The 24,911-nt window shown below is 52.2% G+C and overlaps 51 non-coding genes across 51 annotated transcripts; 41 read left to right on the top strand and 10 right to left on the bottom strand.

Annotated features, from left to right (window-relative positions):
* The first annotated feature begins 927 nt into the window (after positions 1 to 927).
* Trnam-cau lies at positions 928 to 1,000 on the top strand. Its single transcript has one exon. It is a non-coding gene; the product is annotated as a tRNA-Met (tRNA).
* A 308-nt stretch (positions 1,001 to 1,308) lies between these two features.
* Positions 1,309 to 1,380, top strand: Trnae-uuc. Its single transcript has one exon. It is a non-coding gene; the product is annotated as a tRNA-Glu (tRNA).
* Positions 1,381 to 1,676: 296 nt separating this feature from the next.
* Trnak-uuu lies at positions 1,677 to 1,749 on the top strand. The gene has a single exon. It is a non-coding gene; the product is annotated as a tRNA-Lys (tRNA).
* Positions 1,750 to 1,888: 139 nt separating this feature from the next.
* Positions 1,889 to 1,970, top strand: Trnas-aga. The gene has a single exon. It is a non-coding gene; the product is annotated as a tRNA-Ser (tRNA).
* A 276-nt stretch (positions 1,971 to 2,246) lies between these two features.
* On the bottom strand, positions 2,247 to 2,318 carry Trnag-ucc. The gene has a single exon. It is a non-coding gene; the product is annotated as a tRNA-Gly (tRNA).
* Positions 2,319 to 3,295: 977 nt separating this feature from the next.
* Positions 3,296 to 3,368, top strand: Trnam-cau. The gene has a single exon. It is a non-coding gene; the product is annotated as a tRNA-Met (tRNA).
* Positions 3,369 to 3,676: 308 nt separating this feature from the next.
* On the top strand, positions 3,677 to 3,748 carry Trnae-uuc. The gene has a single exon. It is a non-coding gene; the product is annotated as a tRNA-Glu (tRNA).
* Positions 3,749 to 4,044: 296 nt separating this feature from the next.
* On the top strand, positions 4,045 to 4,117 carry Trnak-uuu. The gene has a single exon. It is a non-coding gene; the product is annotated as a tRNA-Lys (tRNA).
* A 139-nt stretch (positions 4,118 to 4,256) lies between these two features.
* Trnas-aga lies at positions 4,257 to 4,338 on the top strand. Its single transcript has one exon. It is a non-coding gene; the product is annotated as a tRNA-Ser (tRNA).
* Positions 4,339 to 4,614: 276 nt separating this feature from the next.
* Trnag-ucc lies at positions 4,615 to 4,686 on the bottom strand. Its single transcript has one exon. It is a non-coding gene; the product is annotated as a tRNA-Gly (tRNA).
* A 977-nt stretch (positions 4,687 to 5,663) lies between these two features.
* Trnam-cau lies at positions 5,664 to 5,736 on the top strand. The gene has a single exon. It is a non-coding gene; the product is annotated as a tRNA-Met (tRNA).
* Positions 5,737 to 6,044: 308 nt separating this feature from the next.
* Positions 6,045 to 6,116, top strand: Trnae-uuc. The gene has a single exon. It is a non-coding gene; the product is annotated as a tRNA-Glu (tRNA).
* Positions 6,117 to 6,412: 296 nt separating this feature from the next.
* Positions 6,413 to 6,485, top strand: Trnak-uuu. Its single transcript has one exon. It is a non-coding gene; the product is annotated as a tRNA-Lys (tRNA).
* A 139-nt stretch (positions 6,486 to 6,624) lies between these two features.
* Positions 6,625 to 6,706, top strand: Trnas-aga. Its single transcript has one exon. It is a non-coding gene; the product is annotated as a tRNA-Ser (tRNA).
* Positions 6,707 to 6,982: 276 nt separating this feature from the next.
* Positions 6,983 to 7,054, bottom strand: Trnag-ucc. The gene has a single exon. It is a non-coding gene; the product is annotated as a tRNA-Gly (tRNA).
* A 977-nt stretch (positions 7,055 to 8,031) lies between these two features.
* Trnam-cau lies at positions 8,032 to 8,104 on the top strand. The gene has a single exon. It is a non-coding gene; the product is annotated as a tRNA-Met (tRNA).
* A 308-nt stretch (positions 8,105 to 8,412) lies between these two features.
* Trnae-uuc lies at positions 8,413 to 8,484 on the top strand. Its single transcript has one exon. It is a non-coding gene; the product is annotated as a tRNA-Glu (tRNA).
* A 296-nt stretch (positions 8,485 to 8,780) lies between these two features.
* Trnak-uuu lies at positions 8,781 to 8,853 on the top strand. Its single transcript has one exon. It is a non-coding gene; the product is annotated as a tRNA-Lys (tRNA).
* A 139-nt stretch (positions 8,854 to 8,992) lies between these two features.
* Trnas-aga lies at positions 8,993 to 9,074 on the top strand. Its single transcript has one exon. It is a non-coding gene; the product is annotated as a tRNA-Ser (tRNA).
* A 276-nt stretch (positions 9,075 to 9,350) lies between these two features.
* Positions 9,351 to 9,422, bottom strand: Trnag-ucc. Its single transcript has one exon. It is a non-coding gene; the product is annotated as a tRNA-Gly (tRNA).
* A 977-nt stretch (positions 9,423 to 10,399) lies between these two features.
* On the top strand, positions 10,400 to 10,472 carry Trnam-cau. The gene has a single exon. It is a non-coding gene; the product is annotated as a tRNA-Met (tRNA).
* Positions 10,473 to 10,780: 308 nt separating this feature from the next.
* Trnae-uuc lies at positions 10,781 to 10,852 on the top strand. Its single transcript has one exon. It is a non-coding gene; the product is annotated as a tRNA-Glu (tRNA).
* Positions 10,853 to 11,148: 296 nt separating this feature from the next.
* Trnak-uuu lies at positions 11,149 to 11,221 on the top strand. Its single transcript has one exon. It is a non-coding gene; the product is annotated as a tRNA-Lys (tRNA).
* Positions 11,222 to 11,360: 139 nt separating this feature from the next.
* On the top strand, positions 11,361 to 11,442 carry Trnas-aga. Its single transcript has one exon. It is a non-coding gene; the product is annotated as a tRNA-Ser (tRNA).
* Positions 11,443 to 11,718: 276 nt separating this feature from the next.
* On the bottom strand, positions 11,719 to 11,790 carry Trnag-ucc. The gene has a single exon. It is a non-coding gene; the product is annotated as a tRNA-Gly (tRNA).
* Positions 11,791 to 12,767: 977 nt separating this feature from the next.
* Positions 12,768 to 12,840, top strand: Trnam-cau. Its single transcript has one exon. It is a non-coding gene; the product is annotated as a tRNA-Met (tRNA).
* A 308-nt stretch (positions 12,841 to 13,148) lies between these two features.
* Positions 13,149 to 13,220, top strand: Trnae-uuc. The gene has a single exon. It is a non-coding gene; the product is annotated as a tRNA-Glu (tRNA).
* Positions 13,221 to 13,516: 296 nt separating this feature from the next.
* Trnak-uuu lies at positions 13,517 to 13,589 on the top strand. Its single transcript has one exon. It is a non-coding gene; the product is annotated as a tRNA-Lys (tRNA).
* Positions 13,590 to 13,728: 139 nt separating this feature from the next.
* Trnas-aga lies at positions 13,729 to 13,811 on the top strand. The gene has a single exon. It is a non-coding gene; the product is annotated as a tRNA-Ser (tRNA).
* Positions 13,812 to 14,088: 277 nt separating this feature from the next.
* On the bottom strand, positions 14,089 to 14,160 carry Trnag-ucc. The gene has a single exon. It is a non-coding gene; the product is annotated as a tRNA-Gly (tRNA).
* Positions 14,161 to 15,138: 978 nt separating this feature from the next.
* Trnam-cau lies at positions 15,139 to 15,211 on the top strand. The gene has a single exon. It is a non-coding gene; the product is annotated as a tRNA-Met (tRNA).
* Positions 15,212 to 15,519: 308 nt separating this feature from the next.
* Trnae-uuc lies at positions 15,520 to 15,591 on the top strand. Its single transcript has one exon. It is a non-coding gene; the product is annotated as a tRNA-Glu (tRNA).
* Positions 15,592 to 15,888: 297 nt separating this feature from the next.
* On the top strand, positions 15,889 to 15,961 carry Trnak-uuu. The gene has a single exon. It is a non-coding gene; the product is annotated as a tRNA-Lys (tRNA).
* A 139-nt stretch (positions 15,962 to 16,100) lies between these two features.
* On the top strand, positions 16,101 to 16,182 carry Trnas-aga. The gene has a single exon. It is a non-coding gene; the product is annotated as a tRNA-Ser (tRNA).
* A 276-nt stretch (positions 16,183 to 16,458) lies between these two features.
* Positions 16,459 to 16,530, bottom strand: Trnag-ucc. The gene has a single exon. It is a non-coding gene; the product is annotated as a tRNA-Gly (tRNA).
* Positions 16,531 to 17,506: 976 nt separating this feature from the next.
* Trnam-cau lies at positions 17,507 to 17,579 on the top strand. The gene has a single exon. It is a non-coding gene; the product is annotated as a tRNA-Met (tRNA).
* Positions 17,580 to 17,887: 308 nt separating this feature from the next.
* On the top strand, positions 17,888 to 17,959 carry Trnae-uuc. Its single transcript has one exon. It is a non-coding gene; the product is annotated as a tRNA-Glu (tRNA).
* Positions 17,960 to 18,255: 296 nt separating this feature from the next.
* Trnak-uuu lies at positions 18,256 to 18,328 on the top strand. Its single transcript has one exon. It is a non-coding gene; the product is annotated as a tRNA-Lys (tRNA).
* A 139-nt stretch (positions 18,329 to 18,467) lies between these two features.
* On the top strand, positions 18,468 to 18,549 carry Trnas-aga. The gene has a single exon. It is a non-coding gene; the product is annotated as a tRNA-Ser (tRNA).
* Positions 18,550 to 18,826: 277 nt separating this feature from the next.
* Positions 18,827 to 18,898, bottom strand: Trnag-ucc. The gene has a single exon. It is a non-coding gene; the product is annotated as a tRNA-Gly (tRNA).
* Positions 18,899 to 19,875: 977 nt separating this feature from the next.
* On the top strand, positions 19,876 to 19,948 carry Trnam-cau. Its single transcript has one exon. It is a non-coding gene; the product is annotated as a tRNA-Met (tRNA).
* A 307-nt stretch (positions 19,949 to 20,255) lies between these two features.
* Trnae-uuc lies at positions 20,256 to 20,327 on the top strand. The gene has a single exon. It is a non-coding gene; the product is annotated as a tRNA-Glu (tRNA).
* Positions 20,328 to 20,623: 296 nt separating this feature from the next.
* Positions 20,624 to 20,696, top strand: Trnak-uuu. The gene has a single exon. It is a non-coding gene; the product is annotated as a tRNA-Lys (tRNA).
* Positions 20,697 to 20,835: 139 nt separating this feature from the next.
* Positions 20,836 to 20,917, top strand: Trnas-aga. Its single transcript has one exon. It is a non-coding gene; the product is annotated as a tRNA-Ser (tRNA).
* Positions 20,918 to 21,193: 276 nt separating this feature from the next.
* Positions 21,194 to 21,265, bottom strand: Trnag-ucc. Its single transcript has one exon. It is a non-coding gene; the product is annotated as a tRNA-Gly (tRNA).
* A 978-nt stretch (positions 21,266 to 22,243) lies between these two features.
* On the top strand, positions 22,244 to 22,316 carry Trnam-cau. Its single transcript has one exon. It is a non-coding gene; the product is annotated as a tRNA-Met (tRNA).
* A 308-nt stretch (positions 22,317 to 22,624) lies between these two features.
* Positions 22,625 to 22,697, top strand: Trnae-uuc. The gene has a single exon. It is a non-coding gene; the product is annotated as a tRNA-Glu (tRNA).
* Positions 22,698 to 22,993: 296 nt separating this feature from the next.
* On the top strand, positions 22,994 to 23,066 carry Trnak-uuu. Its single transcript has one exon. It is a non-coding gene; the product is annotated as a tRNA-Lys (tRNA).
* Positions 23,067 to 23,205: 139 nt separating this feature from the next.
* Positions 23,206 to 23,287, top strand: Trnas-aga. The gene has a single exon. It is a non-coding gene; the product is annotated as a tRNA-Ser (tRNA).
* Positions 23,288 to 23,563: 276 nt separating this feature from the next.
* Positions 23,564 to 23,635, bottom strand: Trnag-ucc. The gene has a single exon. It is a non-coding gene; the product is annotated as a tRNA-Gly (tRNA).
* Positions 23,636 to 24,613: 978 nt separating this feature from the next.
* Positions 24,614 to 24,686, top strand: Trnam-cau. The gene has a single exon. It is a non-coding gene; the product is annotated as a tRNA-Met (tRNA).
* Positions 24,687 to 24,911: the final 225 nt, after the last annotated feature.

Here is a 24,911-nt window from a genome sequence, read left to right as displayed (position 1 = left end):
GCGGCCCACGGTGATAGTAGCTGCAGGCGCTTTTCGAGGTAGGAGGGTGCATCCACACGCATTCGGGTAGCGCCTCCACGCACGCTGCGTCTTTGGGCAAGACTAGTCGCCGCGGCCGCAAGGTTACTCACACGATAGAGATGAGCATTCGTTTTAAGGCAGTGTAGTGGAGCACTCCGCGTGTGTAGCACTTTTTTCGGTTGTATCCGACGTCGCTGGGTGGCAATCCCACTTTCCCCTGCAGAAAAGTGCTCGGGAAGCACGGGCAGCTTGACGAGCATCGCTGGTTCAATGGCATGTGCCTCAGTAGTGCAGTAGGCAGCGCGTAAGTCTCATAATCTTAAGGCTTGCCGGCAACATAGCTCAGCGTGTTCGGTCTGAGAGTTATCTGCCCTCTGTAATAAAAGACCGAGTCAACGATGAACTTGAACGGGCGCCATCGGACGTCCGCCCCCAACAAATGCAACGAAAGAAATGAGAAGAAAGAAAAAAAATTGGTGAATGCTCGCTTAGCATGCGGACGGCCCGGGTTCGATTCCCGGCCGATGCATCGTTCTGCTGTTCTCGCTATAATGCTGCCGCGCCGATTCCTCGCCTGAGCTGCGTCAGCCTCAGGAATGTATAGCAGGATTCGCTGTGAGAGGAACCATACACGCAGCACGCAATAGACCGTACTTGAACGGTCGTATGCTATTTCTGAACTCTGACGTCGGCCTGTCCCAACAGGCCGCTGTGTTCAGGTGCCGCAAGGGCGATGTACTGTAACCTCGGGCAGTGCTGCGTTCCGTTGAAAAAACTGCGGCAGCAGTTTAATCTAGCAAGTAGGGAAAGCACGTGTAGCAACACAACAGATTCTTGAGAAAGCGCGAACTGTCTATCTCTAATATGAGAGACTTACCAAGTTTCCTGTAACGTTACTTGCAACGTGCCTCGGTAGCGCAGTAGGTAGCGCGTAAGTCTCATAGTCTTAAGGTCGTGAGTTCGATCCTCACCCGGGGCATTTAATTTGCTGTACATCATGGCTGAATTAACGGCGTTGCTGTTGCTAGGGAACGAACTTAATTGTCGTTCGTTATCCATAAGGAGTCTACGCCTCAGCGTCAATACGTTTATTTCCAATTATGACAACGTACAACTTTGATCTTTCTCCTCCCTTGTTAGGAGTAAAATAATGAATAGTCAATTTCGGGCTGTGCGCCATGCCAGTCTGTAGGCGCAAATATGCTCGCAAACGGAGAACTGCACTGAGTCCAGATTCAGCACGAAATACGAGAGGAGACGGAGAAAACCTCACGCTTATCGAGCAAATCCGGTGTGGTCTAGTGGCTAGGATACCTGGCTTTCACCCAGTAGGCCCGGGTTCCATTCCCGGTACTGGAACGGAAGTGTTTGCGCACACAACGCTCCATGTTTTGGCCTTCGAACTGTCGTTTGTCGCCCACCTTCCGAAGCTTCGACCGAACGTAATCGGGGAAAACAGGCACATGATGCAATTACTGTCGGCACCGGAATAAAGGGAGAAGAGGCACTGGTCCGTGGTTGGGCTGCTACCAGCGTCAGTGGGAAGTCGGTGAAGTCGCCAGTTGCGCCAGAAGCCAGAAATTACCGTAGTACGCCTACACACGCGTTCCAGTTATTTACATTGCTTGCAGCCGCTCCATCCACAACGAGCGTGAGCCCGGATAGCTCAGTCGGTAGAGCATTAGGCTTTTAACCTAAGGGTCCAGGGTTCAAGTCCCTGTCCGGGCGAAGATTTTAACGTTTCCGTAATGGCTCGTCTCGTAGCGATGGTAGCCCTGCCGTAATCAGTGCACGGAGTTCGTTTCCTGTCAACATTCTGCGCAGACCGGTTGGATTTTTCACGATTCCAGGGAAGCTTGGGTTACGAGCAGTCGTGGCCGAGTGGTTAAGGCGTCTGACTAGAAATCAGATTCCCTCTGGGAGCGTAGGTTCGAGTCCTACCGACTGCGTCGGATTTTTCTTTTTTTTGTTTAAGAACAACGAGCAGAAAATTTCGCAGATTGCCTGTCGATTTGGTACCTCTCCACACCTCGCCTCTCACAGCCGTTTATAGTGCCTGTCCTTTTGATAAGGGCGAATTCCAAGCGTCAGCTTTCGCGTCAGCCGAGCAAAGTCGGGACAAGTCGGGACATACTACAGGATGGTCTGCGTGGAGCTACGACGAAAAAAACCTTCATTTAACAGCACCCGGCTCACATACTCATACGAAAAAAACTAGCGCCATTTGCGGTGGCCGGGAATCGAACCCGGATCAACTGCTTGGAAGGCAACTATGCTCACCATTACACCACCACCGCACAGCCGCTGCTCGCAACGCCCCGCTGTGTCGGCTTCCTGCCCGCCAGCAGCGGCCCACGGTGATAGTAGCTGCAGGCGCTTTTCGAGGTAGGAGGGTGCATCCACACGCATTCGGGTAGCGCCTCCACGCACGCTGCGTCTTTGGGCAAGACTAGTCGCCGCGGCCGCAAGGTTACTCACACGATAGAGATGAGCATTCGTTTTAAGGCAGTGTAGTGGAGCACTCCGCGTGTGTAGCACTTTTTTCGGTTGTATCCGACGTCGCTGGGTGGCAATCCCACTTTCCCCTGCAGAAAAGTGCTCGGGAAGCACGGGCAGCTTGACGAGCATCGCTGGTTCAATGGCATGTGCCTCAGTAGTGCAGTAGGCAGCGCGTAAGTCTCATAATCTTAAGGCTTGCCGGCAACATAGCTCAGCGTGTTCGGTCTGAGAGTTATCTGCCCTCTGTAATAAAAGACCGAGTCAACGATGAACTTGAACGGGCGCCATCGGACGTCCGCCCCCAACAAATGCAACGAAAGAAATGAGAAGAAAGAAAAAAAATTGGTGAATGCTCGCTTAGCATGCGGACGGCCCGGGTTCGATTCCCGGCCGATGCATCGTTCTGCTGTTCTCGCTATAATGCTGCCGCGCCGATTCCTCGCCTGAGCTGCGTCAGCCTCAGGAATGTATAGCAGGATTCGCTGTGAGAGGAACCATACACGCAGCACGCAATAGACCGTACTTGAACGGTCGTATGCTATTTCTGAACTCTGACGTCGGCCTGTCCCAACAGGCCGCTGTGTTCAGGTGCCGCAAGGGCGATGTACTGTAACCTCGGGCAGTGCTGCGTTCCGTTGAAAAAACTGCGGCAGCAGTTTAATCTAGCAAGTAGGGAAAGCACGTGTAGCAACACAACAGATTCTTGAGAAAGCGCGAACTGTCTATCTCTAATATGAGAGACTTACCAAGTTTCCTGTAACGTTACTTGCAACGTGCCTCGGTAGCGCAGTAGGTAGCGCGTAAGTCTCATAGTCTTAAGGTCGTGAGTTCGATCCTCACCCGGGGCATTTAATTTGCTGTACATCATGGCTGAATTAACGGCGTTGCTGTTGCTAGGGAACGAACTTAATTGTCGTTCGTTATCCATAAGGAGTCTACGCCTCAGCGTCAATACGTTTATTTCCAATTATGACAACGTACAACTTTGATCTTTCTCCTCCCTTGTTAGGAGTAAAATAATGAATAGTCAATTTCGGGCTGTGCGCCATGCCAGTCTGTAGGCGCAAATATGCTCGCAAACGGAGAACTGCACTGAGTCCAGATTCAGCACGAAATACGAGAGGAGACGGAGAAAACCTCACGCTTATTGAGCAAATCCGGTGTGGTCTAGTGGCTAGGATACCTGGCTTTCACCCAGGAGGCCCGGGTTCCATTCCCGGTACTGGAACGGAAGTTTTTGCGCACACAACGCTCCATGTTTTGGCCTTCGAACTGTCGTTTGTCGCCCACCTTCCGAAGCTTCGACCGAACGTAATCGGGGAAAACAGGCACATGATGCAATTACTGTCGGCACCGGAATAAAGGGAGAAGAGGCACTGGTCCGTGGTTGGGCTGCTACCAGCGTCAGTGGGAAGTCGGTGAAGTCGCCAGTTGCGCCAGAAGCCAGAAATTACCGTAGTACGCCTACACACGCGTTCCAGTTATTTACATTGCTTGCAGCCGCTCCATCCACAACGAGCGTGAGCCCGGATAGCTCAGTCGGTAGAGCATTAGGCTTTTAACCTAAGGGTCCAGGGTTCAAGTCCCTGTCCGGGCGAAGATTTTAACGTTTCCGTAATGGCTCGTCTCGTAGCGATGGTAGCCCTGCCGTAATCAGTGCACGGAGTTCGTTTCCTGTCAACATTCTGCGCAGACCGGTTGGATTTTTCACGATTCCAGGGAAGCTTGGGTTACGAGCAGTCGTGGCCGAGTGGTTAAGGCGTCTGACTAGAAATCAGATTCCCTCTGGGAGCGTAGGTTCGAGTCCTACCGACTGCGTCGGATTTTTCTTTTTTTTGTTTAAGAACAACGAGCAGAAAATTTCGCAGATTGCCTGTCGATTTGGTACCTCTCCACACCTCGCCTCTCACAGCCGTTTATAGTGCCTGTCCTTTTGATAAGGGCGAATTCCAAGCGTCAGCTTTCGCGTCAGCCGAGCAAAGTCGGGACAAGTCGGGACATACTACAGGATGGTCTGCGTGGAGCTACGACGAAAAAAACCTTCATTTAACAGCACCCGGCTCACATACTCATACGAAAAAAACTAGCGCCATTTGCGGTGGCCGGGAATCGAACCCGGATCAACTGCTTGGAAGGCAACTATGCTCACCATTACACCACCACCGCACAGCCGCTGCTCGCAACGCCCCGCTGTGTCGGCTTCCTGCCCGCCAGCAGCGGCCCACGGTGATAGTAGCTGCAGGCGCTTTTCGAGGTAGGAGGGTGCATCCACACGCATTCGGGTAGCGCCTCCACGCACGCTGCGTCTTTGGGCAAGACTAGTCGCCGCGGCCGCAAGGTTACTCACACGATAGAGATGAGCATTCGTTTTAAGGCAGTGTAGTGGAGCACTCCGCGTGTGTAGCACTTTTTTCGGTTGTATCCGACGTCGCTGGGTGGCAATCCCACTTTCCCCTGCAGAAAAGTGCTCGGGAAGCACGGGCAGCTTGACGAGCATCGCTGGTTCAATGGCATGTGCCTCAGTAGTGCAGTAGGCAGCGCGTAAGTCTCATAATCTTAAGGCTTGCCGGCAACATAGCTCAGCGTGTTCGGTCTGAGAGTTATCTGCCCTCTGTAATAAAAGACCGAGTCAACGATGAACTTGAACGGGCGCCATCGGACGTCCGCCCCCAACAAATGCAACGAAAGAAATGAGAAGAAAGAAAAAAAATTGGTGAATGCTCGCTTAGCATGCGGACGGCCCGGGTTCGATTCCCGGCCGATGCATCGTTCTGCTGTTCTCGCTATAATGCTGCCGCGCCGATTCCTCGCCTGAGCTGCGTCAGCCTCAGGAATGTATAGCAGGATTCGCTGTGAGAGGAACCATACACGCAGCACGCAATAGACCGTACTTGAACGGTCGTATGCTATTTCTGAACTCTGACGTCGGCCTGTCCCAACAGGCCGCTGTGTTCAGGTGCCGCAAGGGCGATGTACTGTAACCTCGGGCAGTGCTGCGTTCCGTTGAAAAAACTGCGGCAGCAGTTTAATCTAGCAAGTAGGGAAAGCACGTGTAGCAACACAACAGATTCTTGAGAAAGCGCGAACTGTCTATCTCTAATATGAGAGACTTACCAAGTTTCCTGTAACGTTACTTGCAACGTGCCTCGGTAGCGCAGTAGGTAGCGCGTAAGTCTCATAGTCTTAAGGTCGTGAGTTCGATCCTCACCCGGGGCATTTAATTTGCTGTACATCATGGCTGAATTAACGGCGTTGCTGTTGCTAGGGAACGAACTTAATTGTCGTTCGTTATCCATAAGGAGTCTACGCCTCAGCGTCAATACGTTTATTTCCAATTATGACAACGTACAACTTTGATCTTTCTCCTCCCTTGTTAGGAGTAAAATAATGAATAGTCAATTTCGGGCTGTGCGCCATGCCAGTCTGTAGGCGCAAATATGCTCGCAAACGGAGAACTGCACTGAGTCCAGATTCAGCACGAAATACGAGAGGAGACGGAGAAAACCTCACGCTTATTGAGCAAATCCGGTGTGGTCTAGTGGCTAGGATACCTGGCTTTCACCCAGGAGGCCCGGGTTCCATTCCCGGTACTGGAACGGAAGTTTTTGCGCACACAACGCTCCATGTTTTGGCCTTCGAACTGTCGTTTGTCGCCCACCTTCCGAAGCTTCGACCGAACGTAATCGGGGAAAACAGGCACATGATGCAATTACTGTCGGCACCGGAATAAAGGGAGAAGAGGCACTGGTCCGTGGTTGGGCTGCTACCAGCGTCAGTGGGAAGTCGGTGAAGTCGCCAGTTGCGCCAGAAGCCAGAAATTACCGTAGTACGCCTACACACGCGTTCCAGTTATTTACATTGCTTGCAGCCGCTCCATCCACAACGAGCGTGAGCCCGGATAGCTCAGTCGGTAGAGCATTAGGCTTTTAACCTAAGGGTCCAGGGTTCAAGTCCCTGTCCGGGCGAAGATTTTAACGTTTCCGTAATGGCTCGTCTCGTAGCGATGGTAGCCCTGCCGTAATCAGTGCACGGAGTTCGTTTCCTGTCAACATTCTGCGCAGACCGGTTGGATTTTTCACGATTCCAGGGAAGCTTGGGTTACGAGCAGTCGTGGCCGAGTGGTTAAGGCGTCTGACTAGAAATCAGATTCCCTCTGGGAGCGTAGGTTCGAGTCCTACCGACTGCGTCGGATTTTTCTTTTTTTTGTTTAAGAACAACGAGCAGAAAATTTCGCAGATTGCCTGTCGATTTGGTACCTCTCCACACCTCGCCTCTCACAGCCGTTTATAGTGCCTGTCCTTTTGATAAGGGCGAATTCCAAGCGTCAGCTTTCGCGTCAGCCGAGCAAAGTCGGGACAAGTCGGGACATACTACAGGATGGTCTGCGTGGAGCTACGACGAAAAAAACCTTCATTTAACAGCACCCGGCTCACATACTCATACGAAAAAAACTAGCGCCATTTGCGGTGGCCGGGAATCGAACCCGGATCAACTGCTTGGAAGGCAACTATGCTCACCATTACACCACCACCGCACAGCCGCTGCTCGCAACGCCCCGCTGTGTCGGCTTCCTGCCCGCCAGCAGCGGCCCACGGTGATAGTAGCTGCAGGCGCTTTTCGAGGTAGGAGGGTGCATCCACACGCATTCGGGTAGCGCCTCCACGCACGCTGCGTCTTTGGGCAAGACTAGTCGCCGCGGCCGCAAGGTTACTCACACGATAGAGATGAGCATTCGTTTTAAGGCAGTGTAGTGGAGCACTCCGCGTGTGTAGCACTTTTTTCGGTTGTATCCGACGTCGCTGGGTGGCAATCCCACTTTCCCCTGCAGAAAAGTGCTCGGGAAGCACGGGCAGCTTGACGAGCATCGCTGGTTCAATGGCATGTGCCTCAGTAGTGCAGTAGGCAGCGCGTAAGTCTCATAATCTTAAGGCTTGCCGGCAACATAGCTCAGCGTGTTCGGTCTGAGAGTTATCTGCCCTCTGTAATAAAAGACCGAGTCAACGATGAACTTGAACGGGCGCCATCGGACGTCCGCCCCCAACAAATGCAACGAAAGAAATGAGAAGAAAGAAAAAAAATTGGTGAATGCTCGCTTAGCATGCGGACGGCCCGGGTTCGATTCCCGGCCGATGCATCGTTCTGCTGTTCTCGCTATAATGCTGCCGCGCCGATTCCTCGCCTGAGCTGCGTCAGCCTCAGGAATGTATAGCAGGATTCGCTGTGAGAGGAACCATACACGCAGCACGCAATAGACCGTACTTGAACGGTCGTATGCTATTTCTGAACTCTGACGTCGGCCTGTCCCAACAGGCCGCTGTGTTCAGGTGCCGCAAGGGCGATGTACTGTAACCTCGGGCAGTGCTGCGTTCCGTTGAAAAAACTGCGGCAGCAGTTTAATCTAGCAAGTAGGGAAAGCACGTGTAGCAACACAACAGATTCTTGAGAAAGCGCGAACTGTCTATCTCTAATATGAGAGACTTACCAAGTTTCCTGTAACGTTACTTGCAACGTGCCTCGGTAGCGCAGTAGGTAGCGCGTAAGTCTCATAGTCTTAAGGTCGTGAGTTCGATCCTCACCCGGGGCATTTAATTTGCTGTACATCATGGCTGAATTAACGGCGTTGCTGTTGCTAGGGAACGAACTTAATTGTCGTTCGTTATCCATAAGGAGTCTACGCCTCAGCGTCAATACGTTTATTTCCAATTATGACAACGTACAACTTTGATCTTTCTCCTCCCTTGTTAGGAGTAAAATAATGAATAGTCAATTTCGGGCTGTGCGCCATGCCAGTCTGTAGGCGCAAATATGCTCGCAAACGGAGAACTGCACTGAGTCCAGATTCAGCACGAAATACGAGAGGAGACGGAGAAAACCTCACGCTTATTGAGCAAATCCGGTGTGGTCTAGTGGCTAGGATACCTGGCTTTCACCCAGGAGGCCCGGGTTCCATTCCCGGTACTGGAACGGAAGTTTTTGCGCACACAACGCTCCATGTTTTGGCCTTCGAACTGTCGTTTGTCGCCCACCTTCCGAAGCTTCGACCGAACGTAATCGGGGAAAACAGGCACATGATGCAATTACTGTCGGCACCGGAATAAAGGGAGAAGAGGCACTGGTCCGTGGTTGGGCTGCTACCAGCGTCAGTGGGAAGTCGGTGAAGTCGCCAGTTGCGCCAGAAGCCAGAAATTACCGTAGTACGCCTACACACGCGTTCCAGTTATTTACATTGCTTGCAGCCGCTCCATCCACAACGAGCGTGAGCCCGGATAGCTCAGTCGGTAGAGCATTAGGCTTTTAACCTAAGGGTCCAGGGTTCAAGTCCCTGTCCGGGCGAAGATTTTAACGTTTCCGTAATGGCTCGTCTCGTAGCGATGGTAGCCCTGCCGTAATCAGTGCACGGAGTTCGTTTCCTGTCAACATTCTGCGCAGACCGGTTGGATTTTTCACGATTCCAGGGAAGCTTGGGTTACGAGCAGTCGTGGCCGAGTGGTTAAGGCGTCTGACTAGAAATCAGATTCCCTCTGGGAGCGTAGGTTCGAGTCCTACCGACTGCGTCGGATTTTTCTTTTTTTTGTTTAAGAACAACGAGCAGAAAATTTCGCAGATTGCCTGTCGATTTGGTACCTCTCCACACCTCGCCTCTCACAGCCGTTTATAGTGCCTGTCCTTTTGATAAGGGCGAATTCCAAGCGTCAGCTTTCGCGTCAGCCGAGCAAAGTCGGGACAAGTCGGGACATACTACAGGATGGTCTGCGTGGAGCTACGACGAAAAAAACCTTCATTTAACAGCACCCGGCTCACATACTCATACGAAAAAAACTAGCGCCATTTGCGGTGGCCGGGAATCGAACCCGGATCAACTGCTTGGAAGGCAACTATGCTCACCATTACACCACCACCGCACAGCCGCTGCTCGCAACGCCCCGCTGTGTCGGCTTCCTGCCCGCCAGCAGCGGCCCACGGTGATAGTAGCTGCAGGCGCTTTTCGAGGTAGGAGGGTGCATCCACACGCATTCGGGTAGCGCCTCCACGCACGCTGCGTCTTTGGGCAAGACTAGTCGCCGCGGCCGCAAGGTTACTCACACGATAGAGATGAGCATTCGTTTTAAGGCAGTGTAGTGGAGCACTCCGCGTGTGTAGCACTTTTTTCGGTTGTATCCGACGTCGCTGGGTGGCAATCCCACTTTCCCCTGCAGAAAAGTGCTCGGGAAGCACGGGCAGCTTGACGAGCATCGCTGGTTCAATGGCATGTGCCTCAGTAGTGCAGTAGGCAGCGCGTAAGTCTCATAATCTTAAGGCTTGCCGGCAACATAGCTCAGCGTGTTCGGTCTGAGAGTTATCTGCCCTCTGTAATAAAAGACCGAGTCAACGATGAACTTGAACGGGCGCCATCGGACGTCCGCCCCCAACAAATGCAACGAAAGAAATGAGAAGAAAGAAAAAAAATTGGTGAATGCTCGCTTAGCATGCGGACGGCCCGGGTTCGATTCCCGGCCGATGCATCGTTCTGCTGTTCTCGCTATAATGCTGCCGCGCCGATTCCTCGCCTGAGCTGCGTCAGCCTCAGGAATGTATAGCAGGATTCGCTGTGAGAGGAACCATACACGCAGCACGCAATAGACCGTACTTGAACGGTCGTATGCTATTTCTGAACTCTGACGTCGGCCTGTCCCAACAGGCCGCTGTGTTCAGGTGCCGCAAGGGCGATGTACTGTAACCTCGGGCAGTGCTGCGTTCCGTTGAAAAAACTGCGGCAGCAGTTTAATCTAGCAAGTAGGGAAAGCACGTGTAGCAACACAACAGATTCTTGAGAAAGCGCGAACTGTCTATCTCTAATATGAGAGACTTACCAAGTTTCCTGTAACGTTACTTGCAACGTGCCTCGGTAGCGCAGTAGGTAGCGCGTAAGTCTCATAGTCTTAAGGTCGTGAGTTCGATCCTCACCCGGGGCATTTAATTTGCTGTACATCATGGCTGAATTAACGGCGTTGCTGTTGCTAGGGAACGAACTTAATTGTCGTTCGTTATCCATAAGGAGTCTACGCCTCAGCGTCAATACGTTTATTTCCAATTATGACAACGTACAACTTTGATCTTTCTCCTCCCTTGTTAGGAGTAAAATAATGAATAGTCAATTTCGGGCTGTGCGCCATGCCAGTCTGTAGGCGCAAATATGCTCGCAAACGGAGAACTGCACTGAGTCCAGATTCAGCACGAAATACGAGAGGAGACGGAGAAAACCTCACGCTTATTGAGCAAATCCGGTGTGGTCTAGTGGCTAGGATACCTGGCTTTCACCCAGGAGGCCCGGGTTCCATTCCCGGTACTGGAACGGAAGTTTTTGCGCACACAACGCTCCATGTTTTGGCCTTCGAACTGTCGTTTGTCGCCCACCTTCCGAAGCTTCGACCGAACGTAATCGGGGAAAACAGGCACATGATGCAATTACTGTCGGCACCGGAATAAAGGGAGAAGAGGCACTGGTCCGTGGTTGGGCTGCTACCAGCGTCAGTGGGAAGTCGGTGAAGTCGCCAGTTGCGCCAGAAGCCAGAAATTACCGTAGTACGCCTACACACGCGTTCCAGTTATTTACATTGCTTGCAGCCGCTCCATCCACAACGAGCGTGAGCCCGGATAGCTCAGTCGGTAGAGCATTAGGCTTTTAACCTAAGGGTCCAGGGTTCAAGTCCCTGTCCGGGCGAAGATTTTAACGTTTCCGTAATGGCTCGTCTCGTAGCGATGGTAGCCCTGCCGTAATCAGTGCACGGAGTTCGTTTCCTGTCAACATTCTGCGCAGACCGGTTGGATTTTTCACGATTCCAGGGAAGCTTGGGTTACGAGCAGTCGTGGCCGAGTGGTTAAGGCGTCTGACTAGAAATCAGATTCCCTCTGGGAGCGTAGGTTCGAGTCCTACCGACTGCGTCGGATTTTTCTTTTTTTTGTTTAAGAACAACGAGCAGAAAATTTCGCAGATTGCCTGTCGATTTGGTACCTCTCCACACCTCGCCTCTCACAGCCGTTTATAGTGCCTGTCCTTTTGATAAGGGCGAATTCCAAGCGTCAGCTTTCGCGTCAGCCGAGCAAAGTCGGGACAAGTCGGGACATACTACAGGATGGTCTGCGTGGAGCTACGACGAAAAAAACCTTCATTTAACAGCACCCGGCTCACATACTCATACGAAAAAAACTAGCGCCATTTGCGGTGGCCGGGAATCGAACCCGGATCAACTGCTTGGAAGGCAACTATGCTCACCATTACACCACCACCGCACAGCCGCTGCTCGCAACGCCCCGCTGTGTCGGCTTCCTGCCCGCCAGCAGCGGCCCACGGTGATAGTAGCTGCAGGCGCTTTTCGAGGTAGGAGGGTGCATCCACACGCATTCGGGTAGCGCCTCCACGCACGCTGCGTCTTTGGGCAAGACTAGTCGCCGCGGCCGCAAGGTTACTCACACGATAGAGATGAGCATTCGTTTTAAGGCAGTGTAGTGGAGCACTCCGCGTGTGTAGCACTTTTTTCGGTTGTATCCGACGTCGCTGGGTGGCAATCCCACTTTCCCCTGCAGAAAAGTGCTCGGGAAGCACGGGCAGCTTGACGAGCATCGCTGGTTCAATGGCATGTGCCTCAGTAGTGCAGTAGGCAGCGCGTAAGTCTCATAATCTTAAGGCTTGCCGGCAACATAGCTCAGCGTGTTCGGTCTGAGAGTTATCTGCCCTCTGTAATAAAAGACCGAGTCAACGATGAACTTGAACGGGCGCCATCGGACGTCCGCCCCCAACAAATGCAACGAAAGAAATGAGAAGAAAGAAAAAAAATTGGTGAATGCTCGCTTAGCATGCGGACGGCCCGGGTTCGATTCCCGGCCGATGCATCGTTCTGCTGTTCTCGCTATAATGCTGCCGCGCCGATTCCTCGCCTGAGCTGCGTCAGCCTCAGGAATGTATAGCAGGATTCGCTGTGAGAGGAACCATACACGCAGCACGCAATAGACCGTACTTGAACGGTCGTATGCTATTTCTGAACTCTGACGTCGGCCTGTCCCAACAGGCCGCTGTGTTCAGGTGCCGCAAGGGCGATGTACTGTAACCTCGGGCAGTGCTGCGTTCCGTTGAAAAAACTGCGGCAGCAGTTTAATCTAGCAAGTAGGGAAAGCACGTGTAGCAACACAACAGATTCTTGAGAAAGCGCGAACTGTCTATCTCTAATATGAGAGACTTACCAAGTTTCCTGTAACGTTACTTGCAACGTGCCTCGGTAGCGCAGTAGGTAGCGCGTAAGTCTCATAGTCTTAAGGTCGTGAGTTCGATCCTCACCCGGGGCATTTAATTTGCTGTACATCATGGCTGAATTAACGGCGTTGCTGTTGCTAGGGAACGAACTTAATTGTCGTTCGTTATCCATAAGGAGTCTACGCCTCAGCGTCAATACGTTTATTTCCAATTATGACAACGTACAACTTTGATCTTTCTCCTCCCTTGTTAGGAGTAAAATAATGAATAGTCAATTTCGGGCTGTGCGCCATGCCAGTCTGTAGGCGCAAATATGCTCGCAAACGGAGAACTGCACTGAGTCCAGATTCAGCACGAAATACGAGAGGAGACGGAGAAAACCTCACGCTTATTGAGCAAATCCGGTGTGGTCTAGTGGCTAGGATACCTGGCTTTCACCCAGGAGGCCCGGGTTCCATTCCCGGTACTGGAACGGAAGTTTTTGCGCACACAACGCTCCATGTTTTGGCCTTCGAACTGTCGTTTGTCGCCCACCTTCCGAAGCTTCGACCGAACGTAATCGGGGAAAACAGGCACATGATGCAATTACTGTCGGCACCGGAATAAAGGGAGAAGAGGCACTGGTCCGTGGTTGGGCTGCTACCAGCGTCAGTGGGAAGTCGGTGAAGTCGCCAGTTGCGCCAGAAGCCAGAAATTACCGTAGTACGCCTACACACGCGTTCCAGTTATTTACATTGCTTGCAGCCGCTCCATCCACAACGAGCGTGAGCCCGGATAGCTCAGTCGGTAGAGCATTAGGCTTTTAACCTAAGGGTCCAGGGTTCAAGTCCCTGTCCGGGCGAAGATTTTAACGTTTCCGTAATGGCTCGTCTCGTAGCGATGGTAGCCCTGCCGTAATCAGTGCACGGAGTTCGTTTCCTGTCAACATTCTGCGCAGACCGGTTGGATTTTTCACGATTCCAGGGAAGCTTGGGTTACGAGCAGTCGTGGCCGAGTGGTTAAGGGCGTCTGACTAGAAATCAGATTCCCTCTGGGAGCGTAGGTTCGAGTCCTACCGACTGCGTCGGATTTTTCTTTTTTTTGTTTAAGAACAACGAGCAGAAAATTTCGCAGATTGCCTGTCGATTTGGTACCTCTCCACACCTCGCCTCTCACCAGCCGTTTATAGTGCCTGTCCTTTTGATAAGGGCGAATTCCAAGCGTCAGCTTTCGCGTCAGCCGAGCAAAGTCGGGACAAGTCGGGACATACTACAGGATGGTCTGCGTGGAGCTACGACGAAAAAAACCTTCATTTAACAGCACCCGGCTCACATACTCATACGAAAAAAACTAGCGCCATTTGCGGTGGCCGGGAATCGAACCCGGATCAACTGCTTGGAAGGCAACTATGCTCACCATTACACCACCACCGCACAGCCGCTGCTCGCAACGCCCCGCTGTGTCGGCTTCCTGCCCGCCAGCAGCGGCCCACGGTGATAGTAGCTGCAGGCGCTTTTCGAGGTAGGGAGGGTGCATCCACACGCATTCGGGTAGCGCCTCCACGCACGCTGCGTCTTTGGGCAAGACTAGTCGCCGCGGCCGCAAGGTTACTCACACGATAGAGATGAGCATTCGTTTTAAGGCAGTGTAGTGGAGCACTCCGCGTGTGTAGCACTTTTTTCGGTTGTATCCGACGTCGCTGGGTGGCAATCCCACTTTCCCCTGCAGAAAAGTGCTCGGGAAGCACGGGCAGCTTGACGAGCATCGCTGGTTCAATGGCATGTGCCTCAGTAGTGCAGTAGGCAGCGCGTAAGTCTCATAATCTTAAGGCTTGCCGGCAACATAGCTCAGCGTGTTCGGTCTGAGAGTTATCTGCCCTCTGTAATAAAAGACCGAGTCAACGATGAACTTGAACGGGCGCCATCGGACGTCCGCCCCCAACAAATGCAACGAAAGAAATGAGAAGAAAGAAAAAAAATTGGTGAATGCTCGCTTAGCATGCGGACGGCCCGGGTTCGATTCCCGGCCGATGCATCGTTCTGCTGTTCTCGCTATAATGCTGCCGCGCCGATTCCTCGCCTGAGCTGCGTCAGCCTCAGGAATGTATAGCAGGATTCGCTGTGAGAGGAACCATACACGCAGCACGCAATAGACCGTACTTGAACGGTCGTATGCTATTTCTGAACTCTGACGTCGGCCTGTCCCAACAGGCCGCTGTGTTCAGGTGCCGCAAGGGCGATGTACTGTAACCTCGGGCAGTGCTGCGTTCCGTTGAAAAAACTGCGGCAGCAGTTTAATCTAGCAAGTAGGGAAAGCACGTGTAGCAACACAACAGATTCTTGAGAAAGCGCGAACTGTCTATCTCTAATATGAGAGACTTACCAAGTTTCCTGTAACGTTACTTGCAACGTGCCTCGGTAGCGCAGTAGGTAGCGCGTAAGTCTCATAGTCTTAAGGTCGTGAGTTCGATCCTCACCCGGGGCATTTAATTTGCTGTACATCATGGCTGAATTAACGGCGTTGCTGTTGCTAGGGAACGAACTTAATTGTCGTTCGTTATCCATAAGGAGTCTACGCCTCAGCGTCAATACGTTTATTTCCAATTATGACAACGTACAACTTTGATCTTTCTCCTCCCTTGTTAGGAGTAAAATAATGAATAGTCAATTTCGGGCTGTGCGCCATGCCAGTCTGTAGGCGCAAATATGCTCGCAAACGGAGAACTGCACTGAGTCCAGATTCAGCACGAAATACGAGAGGAGACGGAGAAAACCTCACGCTTATTGAGCAAATCCGGTGTGGTCTAGTGGCTAGGATACCTGGCTTTCACCCAGGAGGCCCGGGTTCCATTCCCGGTACTGGAACGGAAGTTTTTGCGCACACAACGCTCCATGTTTTGGCCTTCGAACTGTCGTTTGTCGCCCCACCTTCCGAAGCTTCGACCGAACGTAATCGGGGAAAACAGGCACATGATGCAATTACTGTCGGCACCGGAATAAAGGGAGAAGAGGCACTGGTCCGTGGTTGGGCTGCTACCAGCGTCAGTGGGAAGTCGGTGAAGTCGCCAGTTGCGCCAGAAGCCAGAAATTACCGTAGTACGCCTACACACGCGTTCCAGTTATTTACATTGCTTGCAGCCGCTCCATCCACAACGAGCGTGAGCCCGGATAGCTCAGTCGGTAGAGCATTAGGCTTTTAACCTAAGGGTCCAGGGTTCAAGTCCCTGTCCGGGCGAAGATTTTAACGTTTCCGTAATGGCTCGTCTCGTAGCGATGGTAGCCCTGCCGTAATCAGTGCACGGAGTTCGTTTCCTGTCAACATTCTGCGCAGACCGGTTGGATTTTTCACGATTCCAGGGAAGCTTGGGTTACGAGCAGTCGTGGCCGAGTGGTTAAGGCGTCTGACTAGAAATCAGATTCCCTCTGGGAGCGTAGGTTCGAGTCCTACCGACTGCGTCGGATTTTTCTTTTTTTTGTTTAAGAACAACGAGCAGAAAATTTCGCAGATTGCCTGTCGATTTGGTACCTCTCCACACCTCGCCTCTCACAGCCGTTTATAGTGCCTGTCCTTTTGATAAGGGCGAATTCCAAGCGTCAGCTTTCGCGTCAGCCGAGCAAAGTCGGGACAAGTCGGGACATACTACAGGATGGTCTGCGTGGAGCTACGACGAAAAAAACCTTCATTTAACAGCACCCGGCTCACATACTCATACGAAAAAAACTAGCGCCATTTGCGGTGGCCGGGAATCGAACCCGGATCAACTGCTTGGAAGGCAACTATGCTCACCATTACACCACCACCGCACAGCCGCTGCTCGCAACGCCCCGCTGTGTCGGCTTCCTGCCCGCCAGCAGCGGCCCACGGTGATAGTAGCTGCAGGCGCTTTTCGAGGTAGGAGGGTGCATCCACACGCATTCGGGTAGCGCCTCCACGCACGCTGCGTCTTTGGGCAAGACTAGTCGCCGCGGCCGCAAGGTTACTCACACGATAGAGATGAGCATTCGTTTTAAGGCAGTGTAGTGGAGCACTCCGCGTGTGTAGCACTTTTTTCGGTTGTATCCGACGTCGCTGGGTGGCAATCCCACTTTCCCCTGCAGAAAAGTGCTCGGGAAGCACGGGCAGCTTGACGAGCATCGCTGGTTCAATGGCATGTGCCTCAGTAGTGCAGTAGCAGCGCGTAAGTCTCATAATCTTAAGGCTTGCCGGCAACATAGCTCAGCGTGTTCGGTCTGAGAGTTATCTGCCCTCTGTAATAAAAGACCGAGTCAACGATGAACTTGAACGGGCGCCATCGGACGTCCGCCCCCAACAAATGCAACGAAAGAAATGAGAAGAAAGAAAAAAAATTGGTGAATGCTCGCTTAGCATGCGGACGGCCCGGGTTCGATTCCCGGCCGATGCATCGTTCTGCTGTTCTCGCTATAATGCTGCCGCGCCGATTCCTCGCCTGAGCTGCGTCAGCCTCAGGAATGTATAGCAGGATTCGCTGTGAGAGGAACCATACACGCAGCACGCAATAGACCGTACTTGAACGGTCGTATGCTATTTCTGAACTCTGACGTCGGCCTGTCCCAACAGGCCGCTGTGTTCAGGTGCCGCAAGGGCGATGTACTGTAACCTCGGGCAGTGCTGCGTTCCGTTGAAAAAACTGCGGCAGCAGTTTAATCTAGCAAGTAGGGAAAGCACGTGTAGCAACACAACAGATTCTTGAGAAAGCGCGAACTGTCTATCTCTAATATGAGAGACTTACCAAGTTTCCTGTAACGTTACTTGCAACGTGCCTCGGTAGCGCAGTAGGTAGCGCGTAAGTCTCATAGTCTTAAGGTCGTGAGTTCGATCCTCACCCGGGGCATTTAATTTGCTGTACATCATGGCTGAATTAACGGCGTTGCTGTTGCTAGGGAACGAACTTAATTGTCGTTCGTTATCCATAAGGAGTCTACGCCTCAGCGTCAATACGTTTATTTCCAATTATGACAACGTACAACTTTGATCTTTCTCCTCCCTTGTTAGGAGTAAAATAATGAATAGTCAATTTCGGGCTGTGCGCCATGCCAGTCTGTAGGCGCAAATATGCTCGCAAACGGAGAACTGCACTGAGTCCAGATTCAGCACGAAATACGAGAGGAGACGGAGAAAACCTCACGCTTATTGAGCAAATCCGGTGTGGTCTAGTGGCTAGGATACCTGGCTTTCACCCAGGAGGCCCGGGTTCCATTCCCGGTACTGGAACGGAAGTTTTTGCGCACACAACGCTCCATGTTTTGGCCTTCGAACTGTCGTTTGTCGCCCACCTTCCGAAGCTTCGACCGAACGTAATCGGGGAAAACAGGCACATGATGCAATTACTGTCGGCACCGGAATAAAGGGAGAAGAGGCACTGGTCCGTGGTTGGGCTGCTACCAGCGTCAGTGGGAAGTCGGTGAAGTCGCCAGTTGCGCCAGAAGCCAGAAATTACCGTAGTACGCCTACACACGCGTTCCAGTTATTTACATTGCTTGCAGCCGCTCCATCCACAACGAGCGTGAGCCCGGATAGCTCAGTCGGTAGAGCATTAGGCTTTTAACCTAAGGGTCCAGGGTTCAAGTCCCTGTCCGGGCGAAGATTTTAACGTTTCCGTAATGGCTCGTCTCGTAGCGATGGTAGCCCTGCCGTAATCAGTGCACGGAGTTCGTTTCCTGTCAACATTCTGCGCAGACCGGTTGGATTTTTCACGATTCCAGGGAAGCTTGGGTTACGAGCAGTCGTGGCCGAGTGGTTAAGGCGTCTGACTAGAAATCAGATTCCCTCTGGGAGCGTAGGTTCGAGTCCTACCGACTGCGTCGGATTTTTCTTTTTTTTGTTTAAGAACAACGAGCAGAAAATTTCGCAGATTGCCTGTCGATTTGGTACCTCTCCACACCTCGCCTCTCACAGCCGTTTATAGTGCCTGTCCTTTTGATAAGGGCGAATTCCAAGCGTCAGCTTTCGCGTCAGCCGAGCAAAGTCGGGACAAGTCGGGACATACTACAGGATGGTCTGCGTGGAGCTACGACGAAAAAAAACCTTCATTTAACAGCACCCGGCTCACATACTCATACGAAAAAAACTAGCGCCATTTGCGGTGGCCGGGAATCGAACCCGGATCAACTGCTTGGAAGGCAACTATGCTCACCATTACACCACCACCGCACAGCCGCTGCTCGCAACGCCCCGCTGTGTCGGCTTCCTGCCCGCCAGCAGCGGCCCACGGTGATAGTAGCTGCAGGCGCTTTTCGAGGTAGGAGGGTGCATCCACACGCATTCGGGTAGCGCCTCCACGCACGCTGCGTCTTTGGGCAAGACTAGTCGCCGCGGCCGCAAGGTTACTCACACGATAGAGATGAGCATTCGTTTTAAGGCAGTGTAGTGGAGCACTCCGCGTGTGTAGCACTTTTTTCGGTTGTATCCGACGTCGCTGGGTGGCAATCCCACTTTCCCCTGCAGAAAAGTGCTCGGGAAGCACGGGCAGCTTGACGAGCATCGCTGGTTCAATGGCATGTGCCTCAGTAGTGCAGTAGGCAGCGCGTAAGTCTCATAATCTTAAGGCTTGCCGGCAACATAGCTCAGCGTGTTCGGTCTGAGAGTTATCTGCCCTCTGTAATAAAAGACCGAGTCAACGATGAACTTGAACGGGCGCCATCGGACGTCCGCCCCCAACAAATGCAACGAAAGAAATGAGAAGAAAGAAAAAAAATTGGTGAATGCTCGCTTAGCATGCGGACGGCCCGGGTTCGATTCCCGGCCGATGCATCGTTCTGCTGTTCTCGCTATAATGCTGCCGCGCCGATTCCTCGCCTGAGCTGCGTCAGCCTCAGGAATGTATAGCAGGATTCGCTGTGAGAGGAACCATACACGCAGCACGCAATAGACCGTACTTGAACGGTCGTATGCTATTTCTGAACTCTGACGTCGGCCTGTCCCAACAGGCCGCTGTGTTCAGGTGCCGCAAGGGCGATGTACTGTAACCTCGGGCAGTGCTGCGTTCCGTTGAAAAAACTGCGGCAGCAGTTTAATCTAGCAAGTAGGGAAAGCACGTGTAGCAACACAACAGATTCTTGAGAAAGCGCGAACTGTCTATCTCTAATATGAGAGACTTACCAAGTTTCCTGTAACGTTACTTGCAACGTGCCTCGGTAGCGCAGTAGGTAGCGCGTAAGTCTCATAGTCTTAAGGTCGTGAGTTCGATCCTCACCCGGGGCATTTAATTTGCTGTACATCATGGCTGAATTAACGGCGTTGCTGTTGCTAGGGAACGAACTTAATTGTCGTTCGTTATCCATAAGGAGTCTACGCCTCAGCGTCAATACGTTTATTTCAATTATGACAACGTACAACTTTGATCTTTCTCCTCCCTTGTTAGGAGTAAAATAATGAATAGTCAATTTCGGGCTGTGCGCCATGCCAGTCTGTAGGCGCAAATATGCTCGCAAACGGAGAACTGCACTGAGTCCAGATTCAGCACGAAATACGAGAGGAGACGGAGAAAACCTCACGCTTATTGAGCAAATCCGGTGTGGTCTAGTGGCTAGGATACCTGGCTTTCACCCAGGAGGCCCGGGTTCCATTCCCGGTACTGGAACGGAAGTTTTTGCGCACACAACGCTCCATGTTTTGGCCTTCGAACTGTCGTTTGTCGCCCACCTTCCGAAGCTTCGACCGAACGTAATCGGGGAAAACAGGCACATGATGCAATTACTGTCGGCACCGGAATAAAGGGAGAAGAGGCACTGGTCCGTGGTTGGGCTGCTACCAGCGTCAGTGGGAAGTCGGTGAAGTCGCCAGTTGCGCCAGAAGCCAGAAATTACCGTAGTACGCCTACACACGCGTTCCAGTTATTTACATTGCTTGCAGCCGCTCCATCCACAACGAGCGTGAGCCCGGATAGCTCAGTCGGTAGAGCATTAGGCTTTTAACCTAAGGGTCCAGGGTTCAAGTCCCTGTCCGGGCGAAGATTTTAACGTTTCCGTAATGGCTCGTCTCGTAGCGATGGTAGCCCTGCCGTAATCAGTGCACGGAGTTCGTTTCCTGTCAACATTCTGCGCAGACCGGTTGGATTTTTCACGATTCCAGGGAAGCTTGGGTTACGAGCAGTCGTGGCCGAGTGGTTAAGGCGTCTGACTAGAAATCAGATTCCCTCTGGGAGCGTAGGTTCGAGTCCTACCGACTGCGTCGGATTTTTCTTTTTTTTGTTTAAGAACAACGAGCAGAAAATTTCGCAGATTGCCTGTCGATTTGGTACCTCTCCACACCTCGCCTCTCACAGCCGTTTATAGTGCCTGTCCTTTTGATAAGGGCGAATTCCAAGCGTCAGCTTTCGCGTCAGCCGAGCAAAGTCGGGACAAGTCGGGACATACTACAGGATGGTCTGCGTGGAGCTACGACGAAAAAAACCTTCATTTAACAGCACCCGGCTCACATACTCATACGAAAAAAACTAGCGCCATTTGCGGTGGCCGGGAATCGAACCCGGATCAACTGCTTGGAAGGCAACTATGCTCACCATTACACCACCACCGCACAGCCGCTGCTCGCAACGCCCCGCTGTGTCGGCTTCCTGCCCGCCAGCAGCGGCCCACGGTGATAGTAGCTGCAGGCGCTTTTCGAGGTAGGAGGGTGCATCCACACGCATTCGGGTAGCGCCTCCACGCACGCTGCGTCTTTGGGCAAGACTAGTCGCCGCGGCCGCAAGGTTACTCACACGATAGAGATGAGCATTCGTTTTAAGGCAGTGTAGTGGAGCACTCCGCGTGTGTAGCACTTTTTTCGGTTGTATCCGACGTCGCTGGGTGGCAATCCCACTTTCCCCTGCAGAAAAGTGCTCGGGAAGCACGGGCAGCTTGACGAGCATCGCTGGTTCAATGGCATGTGCCTCAGTAGTGCAGTAGGCAGCGCGTAAGTCTCATAATCTTAAGGCTTGCCGGCAACATAGCTCAGCGTGTTCGGTCTGAGAGTTATCTGCCCTCTGTAATAAAAGACCGAGTCAACGATGAACTTGAACGGGCGCCATCGGACGTCCGCCCCCAACAAATGCAACGAAAGAAATGAGAAGAAAGAAAAAAAATTGGTGAATGCTCGCTTAGCATGCGGACGGCCCGGGTTCGATTCCCGGCCGATGCATCGTTCTGCTGTTCTCGCTATAATGCTGCCGCGCCGATTCCTCGCCTGAGCTGCGTCAGCCTCAGGAATGTATAGCAGGATTCGCTGTGAGAGGAACCATACACGCAGCACGCAATAGACCGTACTTGAACGGTCGTATGCTATTTCTGAACTCTGACGTCGGCCTGTCCCAACAGGCCGCTGTGTTCAGGTGCCGCAAGGGCGATGTACTGTAACCTCGGGCAGTGCTGCGTTCCGTTGAAAAAAACTGCGGCAGCAGTTTAATCTAGCAAGTAGGGAAAGCACGTGTAGCAACACAACAGATTCTTGAGAAAGCGCGAACTGTCTATCTCTAATATGAGAGACTTACCAAGTTTCCTGTAACGTTACTTGCAACGTGCCTCGGTAGCGCAGTAGGTAGCGCGTAAGTCTCATAGTCTTAAGGTCGTGAGTTCGATCCTCACCCGGGGCATTTAATTTGCTGTACATCATGGCTGAATTAACGGCGTTGCTGTTGCTAGGGAACGAACTTAATTGTCGTTCGTTATCCATAAGGAGTCTACGCCTCAGCGTCAATACGTTTATTTCCATTATGACAACGTACAACTTTGATCTTTCTCCTCCCTTGTTAGGAGTAAAATAATGAATAGTCAATTTCGGGCTGTGCGCCATGCCAGTCTGTAGGCGCAAAATATGCTCGCAAACGGAGAACTGCACTGAGTCCAGATTCAGCACGAAATACGAGAGGAGACGGAGAAAACCTCACGCTTATTGAGCAAATCCGGTGTGGTCTAGTGGCTAGGATACCTGGCTTTCACCCAGGAGGGCCCGGGTTCCATTCCCGGTACTGGAACGGAAGTTTTTGCGCACACAACGCTCCATGTTTTGGCCTTCGAACTGTCGTTTGTCGCCCACCTTCCGAAGCTTCGACCGAACGTAATCGGGGAAAACAGGCACATGATGCAATTACTGTCGGCACCGGAATAAAGGGAGAAGAGGCACTGGTCCGTGGTTGGGCTGCTACCAGCGTCAGTGGGAAGTCGGTGAAGTCGCCAGTTGCGCCAGAAGCCAGAAATTACCGTAGTACGCCTACACACGCGTTCCAGTTATTTACATTGCTTGCAGCCGCTCCATCCACAACGAGCGTGAGCCCGGATAGCTCAGTCGGTAGAGCATTAGGCTTTTAACCTAAGGGTCCAGGGTTCAAGTCCCTGTCCGGGCGAAGATTTTAACGTTTCCGTAATGGCTCGTCTCGTAGCGATGGTAGCCCTGCCGTAATCAGTGCACGGAGTTCGTTTCCTGTCAACATTCTGCGCAGACCGGTTGGATTTTTCACGATTCCAGGGAAGCTTGGGTTACGAGCAGTCGTGGCCGAGTGGTTAAGGCGTCTGACTAGAAATCAGATTCCCTCTGGGAGCGTAGGTTCGAGTCCTACCGACTGCGTCGGATTTTTCTTTTTTTTGTTTAAGAACAACGAGCAGAAAATTTCGCAGATTGCCTGTCGATTTGGTACCTCTCCACACCTCGCCTCTCACAGCCGTTTATAGTGCCTGTCCTTTTGATAAGGGCGAATTCCAAGCGTCAGCTTTCGCGTCAGCCGAGCAAAGTCGGGACAAGTCGGGACATACTACAGGATGGTCTGCGTGGAGCTACGACGAAAAAAACCTTCATTTAACAGCACCCGGCTCACATACTCATACGAAAAAAACTAGCGCCATTTGCGGTGGCCGGGAATCGAACCCGGATCAACTGCTTGGAAGGCAACTATGCTCACCATTACACCACCACCGCACAGCCGCTGCTCGCAACGCCCCGCTGTGTCGGCTTCCTGCCCGCCAGCAGCGGCCCACGGTGATAGTAGCTGCAGGCGCTTTTCGAGGTAGGAGGGTGCATCCACACGCATTCGGGTAGCGCCTCCACGCACGCTGCGTCTTTGGGCAAGACTAGTCGCCGCGGCCGCAAGGTTACTCACACGATAGAGATGAGCATTCGTTTTAAGGCAGTGTAGTGGAGCACTCCGCGTGTGTAGCACTTTTTTCGGTTGTATCCGACGTCGCTGGGTGGCAATCCCACTTTCCCCTGCAGAAAAGTGCTCGGGAAGCACGGGCAGCTTGACGAGCATCGCTGGTTCAATGGCATGTGCCTCAGTAGTGCAGTAGGCAGCGCGTAAGTCTCATAATCTTAAGGCTTGCCGGCAACATAGCTCAGCGTGTTCGGTCTGAGAGTTATCTGCCCTCTGTAATAAAAGACCGAGTCAACGATGAACTTGAACGGGCGCCATCGGACGTCCGCCCCCAACAAATGCAACGAAAGAAATGAGAAGAAAGAAAAAAAAATTGGTGAATGCTCGCTTAGCATGCGGACGGCCCGGGTTCGATTCCCGGCCGATGCATCGTTCTGCTGTTCTCGCTATAATGCTGCCGCGCCGATTCCTCGCCTGAGCTGCGTCAGCCTCAGGAATGTATAGCAGGATTCGCTGTGAGAGGAACCATACACGCAGCACGCAATAGACCGTACTTGAACGGTCGTATGCTATTTCTGAACTCTGACGTCGGCCTGTCCCAACAGGCCGCTGTGTTCAGGTGCCGCAAGGGCGATGTACTGTAACCTCGGGCAGTGCTGCGTTCCGTTGAAAAAACTGCGGCAGCAGTTTAATCTAGCAAGTAGGGAAAGCACGTGTAGCAACACAACAGATTCTTGAGAAAGCGCGAACTGTCTATCTCTAATATGAGAGACTTACCAAGTTTCCTGTAACGTTACTTGCAACGTGCCTCGGTAGCGCAGTAGGTAGCGCGTAAGTCTCATAGTCTTAAGGTCGTGAGTTCGATCCTCACCCGGGGCATTTAATTTGCTGTACATCATGGCTGAATTAACGGCGTTGCTGTTGCTAGGGAACGAACTTAATTGTCGTTCGTTATCCATAAGGAGTCTACGCCTCAGCGTCAATACGTTTATTTCCAATTATGACAACGTACAACTTTGATCTTTCTCCTCCCTTGTTAGGAGTAAAATAATGAATAGTCAATTTCGGGCTGTGCGCCATGCCAGTCTGTAGGCGCAAATATGC

This window comes from Schistocerca piceifrons, unplaced genomic scaffold (genome assembly GCF_021461385.2).
Source record: "Schistocerca piceifrons isolate TAMUIC-IGC-003096 unplaced genomic scaffold, iqSchPice1.1 HiC_scaffold_1053, whole genome shotgun sequence".
Lineage (NCBI taxonomy): Eukaryota > Metazoa > Arthropoda > Insecta > Orthoptera > Acrididae > Schistocerca > Schistocerca piceifrons.
Note: the sequence above shows the minus strand (reverse complement) of the source record. Positions and strands in the feature narration are given on the sequence as shown.